This window comes from Bidens hawaiensis, unplaced genomic scaffold, assembly GCF_021521415.1.
Source record: "Bidens hawaiensis isolate Kalapana, Puna unplaced genomic scaffold, B.hawaiensis_p1.1 tig00024494_1, whole genome shotgun sequence".
NCBI classification, from domain to species: Eukaryota; Viridiplantae; Streptophyta; class Magnoliopsida; order Asterales; family Asteraceae; genus Bidens; species Bidens hawaiensis.
The window spans coordinates 57,475-67,053 of record NW_027493875.1 but is presented as its reverse complement, the minus strand read 5'-3'; positions in this window follow the sequence as shown (position 1 = coordinate 67,053).

Sequence of the window (9,579 nt, the reverse complement as noted above, 5' to 3'; positions counted from 1 at the left end):
AAAACCAATGGACAATAGATGAAACCCTAGGAGTAACAGTCCGAGGAAAATATTCATCCAGAACCCTATATATGTTGGTGCATAGATGTCAGTAGTTCATATGTCTAATGTCTGTAATCGAGTCTGTAATATTGTTTGTGTATTTGTTTGTAAAAGCGAAGTTGTTGACAAGTTCGCTTAGGCGAACTTGTTAACCAAGCGAAGTTGTTGACAAGTTCGCCTAGGCGAACTTGTTGAACGAGCGAAGTTATGGACAACTTCGCCTGAGGCGAAGTTGTCGTGTATTTATATAGTTTACAGTTTACTGTTTACGGGTTCAGAGTTTTGGTTGATCGAGTAGTTCAGTTTACGTGTAATTCAGTGAGTCTATTGACGTGAGGTCGAGAGTCTGTAAGTATCTCGGTTCGAGTTATTAATATAACGTGTGTTTGTTCGTATCGTGTTCGTGTGTTCGTAAGCTTGTGTTCTACGTCCGTAACGATCTACACAGGGATTCCGCACCTGTGTATATCGGGATATCTCGTGTGATCCGTCCAGGGAACCTACAAGTGGTATCAGAGCCTTAGGCTCTTATGCTACGGTTCGAGATCTGCGTTTTGGTGTTTCTGGCACGTTTCTGTGCGTTTCTGGCCGAACAGCGTCGTAGGCGAAGTTATTGTTCATCAGGCGAAGTTGCCGTCACTGTTCGTAGGGTTTCAGCGAAGATATAAGGTCTGGCGAAGTTATGAACAGGCGAAGTTGACTATAGGCGAAGTTGACTTTAGGCGAAGTTGACTTCTCGGCGAAGTTATAGCCAGGCGAAGTTATAGCCAGGCGAAGTTATGGACAGACGAAGTTAACTTTAGGCGAAGTTAACGAGAAAAAAAAAAAGTATTTTGGTGTTTTCGTCTGTATGGCCAGGTGTACACGATTATTGTGAGACCGGAGATGTTGTTCCGTCAACGAGTGAAACTTGTTATCTCTGGGTCTTACGTGTGAACAAATACGTGTCAACTCTGGATTTGGAGTTGTGTTTGTGAATGGGATATTGATTGAAACTGGATATTGACACATATTTGGGTGTTTGTGGGCAATGAAATTGTTGTTGTTCGAGGTGACCAATTGAAGAAAGTCAAATTGAACTGAAGGTTTTTTGTCATTACTGGATTGCGGTCAGAGCATATTATTTATGTTACTTTCAAGGCGTTCGAGAATTGGATCCTGAAACGTGATGCTTATTTATTAGAGTGAAAATTCTGGAACAACTTGGATTTAATCGGGAACTAAAGTGTTTATGTTCTTGATCGTTATCCCTGGTGATTGAAGATGCTTCGGATTAATTAATGGTCATGTGTTAGATTCTGTCAAGGTGGTTTTGTGATGAAATTGATCACTTGATGTTCAGTAGTTGAAGATTAAACCTTATCGTATGCCGACGAGTTGGTGAAGTTGTGGAGGAAGCCCAACTTCACGTGTTGGTGAAGTCAGATGGACTCACGTGATTGGTTGAGATGATCTATTGGCACGAGGATGCATGCATTTCAAAGACCTCAATCGTTATAGTCGGAGAAGCTTACACTGAAGGGGAGATCTGATATGGAAGACGCTGGGTGACTGGTAGATTTGTGAAGCTATAGGACAGTTTCAGACACGGCTGGTTGATGAGCAAACAGAAGATCATCAGTTAAGAGGGAGTCTGTTGGTGCATGTTTTGTAACAGATGATCTTTTGTGTTTGTTAGAATTGAGAGCAACGGTCAAAGGAGAGACTGTTGGTGCATTTTGTGACCGTCGCAATGCAATTCAGACCAGCGGAACGCCACAGGCGAAGTTAGCACAACTTCGCCTTAGGCGAAGTTAGAACAACTTCGCCAACGGCGAAGTTGTAACAACTTCTGCCTTAGGCGAAGTTATCACAACTTCGCCATAGGCGAAGTTATGAACAACTTCGCCTACTGGCCCAAGCCCAAGCCCAAAAAGATGTTTTGTCTATATATATGTGTGTCTTGTTTAGGTTTTGTATCCAGAAATTAGAGTATTGTGTGTTACAGTTTATTTGTCTAAAGAGAGACCGAGAGTGAGAGTCGTGTGGGACGACCCGAGGTAGAGCTCACCTCGGGTCGGCCGTCATTTGTTTACGAGTTTGGTATGTAATTCGATTTGATTATTATATAAGAATGTGCAGATTTGTTTATCACGTTCTTGTATTTGTTCGTGTATTTGTTCGTGTACGTGTTTGTGTTCTTTATCTTTACACCAATAAACGAGTCTAGGAGGATTCCGCACTCCTAGACCTCGTGCGGATCTCGTATCGATCGGCGACGTCCCCGGGGGGACCTACAATATATGTATACATTCTCATTTGTAATGTGATCATGCAAGAATGAATAACAAGAACTCCACTTTTACATTCACGACCATCTCATACTAAAACGAACTCAGAAAACCTCGCACGTTCACACACACGTTCATTCTCAAGATAATTCATTCGAGGTCTTAACATTGGCGCCATTCGTGGGACCTGTGTAGATAGCAGTCTCACCCACAGTTTTAGACGAGATTACCAGCCTGAACCCAGACGATACACCGTCGACGTTCAAATCCATTTCCGACGATGAAAGTGCGCCAGCAATGACGGCAGAAGAAGAAGAAGTCACAGATCTGCCTAAAACAGGTCTGTCTCCGGGTATCCGGCCAGAAACTGAAGGGCCGATAATGGTCGAAGATAAGAAGGTGGAAGAAAACCAAAGACTAAGAGCTGCAAAGGGAAAGATGACGGGTGACGGGTGGTCCATTGGACAACCCTTAACTAATATAAGCTTGGTAATAATAATACATATAATCGGTTTACTTCATGGAATTAGTTGACTGTGTTTACTCGTATAAACACAGGTAGAAGAAGATAGAGGATGAAATTACGAGAACGTGGGTGAAAACGATGAAGAAAATGGAGTTGAAACGAGAAAGTTATGAAGAAAACAAGGATGCAAGAATGGAAGCCACCGTAGCTTACGGTGGCCACCGTAAGCTACGGTGGACCTTGAAGAAAATGGTCACCGTAAGGCAGTTTTTGCCCACCGTAGCTTTTTGGAATCCAACGTAAGCTACGGTGGTCACCGTAGCTTACGGTGGGCCTGACGCTGAAAGTTGTAACATCTTTTATAACTCGTTTTTTGGACGGCTTTTGACATTCTGATCATATCTTTTCATCCAAGAGCAACCTAGAGGCAATTTTGGGGTTCTATAACGTTATTATGAGTGTGGTAATCATTAGATACTCGATTTTGATTCATATGCATACTTTAATTGATGTGATGATGAACCGAATTATGAGTGGCTAGTTTCTTTTGTGTTCTCTCCCGAATTGTAAGGTTTTCCATTGAATATTTGTTAATCGTTTATGTTATTTATGGGATAATGATTTGATCTTATGATTGTATTGCTATGGTGATTGTGAGTTTGATTTGTAATTGTTAGTATAGTGTAATTCTTGTTCTTGACTATCAGTTCTTGGTGCCATAGGCAATCGGGATTTATTGGAAGGAATAAGGGTTAACTATATAAAACTGATTATCGAGATAAAACCTTGCTTTTTTATAATCCAAGTACTTAGTCCTCTTTTATCGCAATCAAACGCATTCTCACGAATTATGTCTATGTAGTTCATCCCGAAAGTTAACGTTAACTTTATCAACATTGGAAACCTAAAATCGGGAGAGAACATTCTTTTTATTAATTCAGTTAAAATCGTTAAACAGTTTTCAGTTATTTTCGTTAATCAAAATCTATCAATCAAATACTTGAATTTATTTGTTGCATTTAGTTTAATATAGATTAATTACAAGGCTACTTAGAGCATTCTCAACCCATTCTCTAAAATTGTTAAACCCATATAATTTAGGGTAAATATTAAGAAAACCATCAAAATCACCTCTCCAATCCATTCCCTATTATATGGATAAGTTATATGGCAACTAAAGTAAAACCCTAAATATAGGGACTCAATTTTGATCCATACCATATAATATATCATCCATCTCCCAATCACCATTTACTATATAATAAGACAAAAGAGAAAAAAATAATAAAGAATTAATTTATGGATATGAATAGGGGATAAAATGTGGAAGAATTCTGAAAAATGATAGAAAAATTTATGGAATGGTGTTTTTCAGCTAAATTATAGGGAAAAATATATGGAATGGGCTGGGGATGCTCTTAGTAACACATTTCCCACAAACTCTCTGTGTTCGACACCCGCTTACCGTTATCTAGTTAGTAGTAATCAGTTTATTTTTAGTGAGTCTTCGACCTCACGTCAAATTTTGGCGCCGTTGCCGGGGTGTAGTGCGCAACGTGTGTTAACTTTTGTAGTTTTTTGTCTGTTATTTTCGGGTTTACACTGGTTGTGTTAATGTGCAGATACTTACAGGTGTATGCATACTAAAGGCTCCAACAGGTCATCACCACTAGTAATTGATCCCGAGATTGAACGGAGGCTTAGAAGAAATCGAGTGTTACTTAGGGAGAAGAAGATTCTTGGTTCTCCAACTGCATCAAACAGCACCATGGATTCACCAGTTCCCACTTCGGGTCAAACATTGCCATCCACACCTCCACCAATTTCACCTCCACCGATCACTACCACCATACCTACTACATCAAGTGAATTGAAACCAACTCACACAACCGAACCCCTAGCTACTCATTACACCTAATCAACACCATCAACATTGCCACATATTTCCAACCTTTTTCCTACCTTTGGTGCATCATCATCTCAACAAAACCAACAACCAACCTTTCAACAACCACAATCAAGCTATCGATATCAACACCCACCTTTCATGCAATATTCAAGAACACAAGGTGACGGTTACGGGTATGGGTTTGACAATGAATTTTAGGGGTATGAAATGGAAGGTTACTACGCGGGAGGTGATGGAAGTCAAATGGTAAATCGGGGAAATTTTGCTTATGGTCAATGGAAGCAACCAGAACTGGTGCAAGAGCTTAATAGACAACCACCACCGGTTGTTCAACAACAACCTCAACCATAACCGGTTATTCAACAACAAAAAGTCCCACAACAAGTGCAACCATAAGGGCAACTACAAGATCAACAACTTCAACAACAAATGCCCCAACCACAGTTTCAACAATTTGCACCTCCAAGGCCTGTTTATAGGCAAATGGGTCAACCAAAAGTACCAATGGGGGTACCAAGAAGGCATGCAAGAGAGCTGGTAATGGGTATTGAAGCTCATTTCCGACCGATAATTACTAATAATCCGTGTCCGGTGGTTATTCCTCACAATCAACAAGGGAGGACATTTTAAGTGAGAACAAATTCCCTCCAAAGTCTACCAAAGTATAAGGGTCTAGCAACAGGGGAACCTTACTTTCACTTGGAGGCATATGACTAAATTTGCAACACGATTGGGGGAGGATGGGGGTCAAGGTTTTACATCGAATGAGGTTAAGTTGGTCTTATTTCAATTTTCGTTTGAAAATAAGGCAAAGAGATGGTTTTACACTTTACCTTCCGCATCCATATATACTTGGGCCGAGATGCAACAAAGATTCTTGGAAGAATTTTACACGACCCAAAACACTAATGATGCAAGGTGGAGTTTGAGAACCTTCCAACAACAATCGGATGAGATGTTTCATGAAGCGTTTGAGCGGTTTAATATGATGATCAAGAATTGTCCTCACCATGGTATTGCTCTTTGGGAGTTGTTGAATGCTTTTCATGATGGGTTGAGTATGGAAGATGAACGAGATTTGAGATCAATCACAAATGAACACAATCAGTACTAACTATGAACAAGATGATTGGGCATATTTGGAACAAATGGTGGTTACATCAAAGAGAAAGGCTCAAACCGGAAGAAGAGCAAGGCCGGCAATTGGAAGACCACAAGTACAAGTCTTGGAAGAAGGAGGGGTACAAGCTACTAATCAGGTAATCAATGTTTGTACGAATCGTAATGAGTTGGGTCATTCTTCGGAGGTGTGTACGGTGGGTCAAGTACAAGTGGAGGAGGTGAATATACTTTAAGGGGGAGGTGGTAGAAATTATAATATGAATTCAAACACTTACCACTCGGGTTAAGAAATCACCCAAATTTTCGATATGGAAATCCGGCTACTCAATCCAACCCGAATTTCTAAGAGAATCAAGGAAATTATGTTCCTCACAAACAATATAGCAATCAAAGTAATTTTCATGGAGGGAATAATCAAGGGTTCCAAGGTCAAGGGGGTGGTGGTCAAAGTGGGTCTTCGGGTCAAAGTTCATCAAGTGGGAATGAAGTTATGGAGATGCTCAAAGTGATGCAACAAGACCTGCAAAGAAGAAATCAACTTGATGAAATTCTCATGCAAAAGGTTGAGGTCCGTGACAAAGCCATTGAATCATTGACCACTCAAATGGGTCAACGTGCAACCGATGTGGCGTATTTGAAGAAAAACAACTTGAGCTTAAAGAAGGGGAACAACGTGCATATCAATGCGGTAAGTCTTTTACCTAATATTGGAATTTCTAGTGTTCAAGTTGATTAAACACCAAAACTTGTTGAGGGGGTGGTGGGGAATATTAGTGATGAGATCGAAAATGCGAGTAATTATGAAACAATTTTTTAAATAACTCTGAACTAAAACCGAATAAAACATCCTTTTGTGAAAATTGTTCTTGTGATAAATGTTTAAATGACAAATTATACAAAATAAGGGATGCGAGTGTTGATAATAATACTATCCTGAGTAAACTTCAAGACCCAGGAGTGCCCCTTTTATTAGTCCAAATTAGTGAATATAAAACTGATCGGGTACTGCTAGATCTTGGAGCTTGTGTTAGTATCATGCCTAGTAGTTTATATGATTAGTATGAGTTCGGTCCGCTACAAAAAGTAAACACCACCGAGGTTTTAGCGGATAAAACCGATACACTTCCTTGGGGTATGATATATAATGTGATGGTACACGTGGAGGATTTTTGTTACCCAGTTGACTTTCTAGTACTTGATTATGCTAAAAATGTAACTAACACGCAACCCACAGTCCTATTGGGTAGACCCATCCTTGCCACTTCACTTGCAGTGTTTGATTGTGCTAAGGGTACACTGGGAAATAAATTTAGTAATCGTGATAAACGGTTATTATTATTTGAAAACACCACTGACCCTATTGTTGACAAGAAAAGCCTGGAGGCAGATTTTGTTAACAAGTGTGTATCCTAGAGCAAGGGTTCACACGAAAGTGGAGTGTTTTGTGATTGATAGGTCAGTTGAGAAGAAAGAATTTGAATATCAACAGAGTGAGAAGGTGGCAGAAAAAGGCGGCTGGCCAAAGAAGACGAAAGTGAGACATCCACCTAACCAAAATGATCCAGGGTGCAGGATGAGGATGTTTGGGCCCGACCCTGGTTTGTCGGAAGACTGGCAACAGTTGCTTGAAAAAAGTGTGCTTATAATGAGAAGGCTGCACGGGAGTGGGCCAGTCACCCACCTTGAATGTCATAAAATTTTCAAAAAGGTGGTAATTGTACATTTTGTATATTTTTATTTTTATTTAGCTTTTATAATTTCTAGTTTGTTTGTTATTAATGGTATTTTAAGCATACCATCTTAGCAAAAACCAAGTGTGGGAAAATTCTTATGGATTTCTCTCGACACTGTGTTGGGGACAACACGGGTTTTTCATGGGGGTAGGGTAACTTTAATATTAAAAAAAACAGTTCATATTCTTTAAAAACCATACATTGGGGACAATGTTTCCCAAGTGTGGGGATGTGGAGAAATTTTTGAGAGAATTTTTGTTGGTGGTTCAAAAGATATGTTGAGATAAAGCACCATTTTCATGGTCATAATTCCCTTGTGTGAGTGTTGCCAAGTTTTAAAAGAAATGGTAATAGATTTTAGCCAAGAGTGACATGTTTTTGGTTATTTATTTCACGTAATATGCCGGTAACAATTTTTGGGTTGGAACTTTATACCACGGGTTTTTGAGGTTGGCATTATTTGAAGATAGCAGTCTGACCCTTCTTGTTAGAACTTGTGTAATGAATGCGTTCTGAGACCTTAGCTTGGCATTAGTACAAAAATGATAGAGGCATTTAGTGATGGCCTCGTCTAGATGAGTGCGAGTGTGGCTTTTGGGGGCTGGGCCTCATACATTATATATATGAGCGTGGTTAATGAGAGGGGCGGGGGGTTGGTTCCTTTTGAAGCCATTTCTTGGACTTATTGTTTATCAATCAACCCCGTTGTTACATTTGCGAGACGATCCAGCTTAGTAGGTTATTTCTTGTAATTGTATTGTTGTTGGTAACTGATATGAGTATTTGGTATTATGTTTGTTAGAATGTTGAGAGTATTTCAAAAAAAATTGAGATTCATTATTCAAAGTATGGAGATTCAAAAAAAAAAGAAAGAAAAAGAAAAAAAGTGAGTTAGTGGTGTATATAGTTATTTTATTTTCATGTTTTTTAGAATGTATGTAATAAGCCGGATCGGTTCGCTTGGGCTACTTTTAATATTCTCATTCCGTACCCGAACACTTGGCCCCATTATAACCCATTATAAGCCCTCTTGATTTTCACGAGTGTCTATGCATTTATTAGGCGGAGGTTCGATAGTTAAACAAGCTTATTATAGTAGATTGGCACACGTGCATTTTGGTGGACTAGCACATCATGCTAGCTTTGAAAAAGTTAATTAGTGGAATGTTCAAAAGGGTGTGTTGCGTGAAAGAAAAACAGGAAACGTGTTAGGTTTGGTTGAGTTTCTAGGTTTGATAAATAAACGTGTTAATAGTGCAAATACGAAACATGTGGGAATAGGGTATGACTTGGGAACATAATCGAGATGTGTTTTGTTGAATGAGTTAAAGTTTAACTTTGAATGATTGAGTTGCTTGAGGGCAAGCAACGGGTAAGTGTGGGAATGCGACGGGTGGTCCATTGGACAACCCTTAACGAATGTAAGACTGATAATAATAATACATATAATTGGTTTACTTCTTGGAATTAGTTGAATATGTTTACTCGTATAATTGCAGGTAGGAGAAGATAGAGGATGAAGTTACGATAACGTGGGCAAAAACGGTGAAGAAAACGGAGTTGAAATGAGAAAGTTATGAAGAAAACAAGGATACAAGAATGGAAGCCACCGTAGCTTACAGTGGCCACCGTAAGCTACGGTGGCCCCTGGAGAAAATGGTCACCGTAAGGCAGTTTTTTCCCACCGTAGCTTTTTGGAAGCCAATGTAAGCTACGGTGGCCACCGTAGCTTACGGTGGGCCTGACGCTGAAAGTTGTAACAGCTTTTATAACTCGTTTTTTGGACGGCTTTTGACATTCTGATAATATCGTTTCATCCAAGAGCAACATAGAGGCGATTTTGGGGTTCTATAACCTTATTTTGAGTGTGGTAATCATTATAGACTCGATTTTGATTCATATGCATTCTTTAATTGATGTGGTGATGAACCGAATTATGAGTGGCTAATTTCCTTTGTGTTCTCTCCCGAATTGTAAGGTTTTCCATTGAATAATTGTTAATCATTTATGTTATTTGTAGGATAGTGATTTGATCTT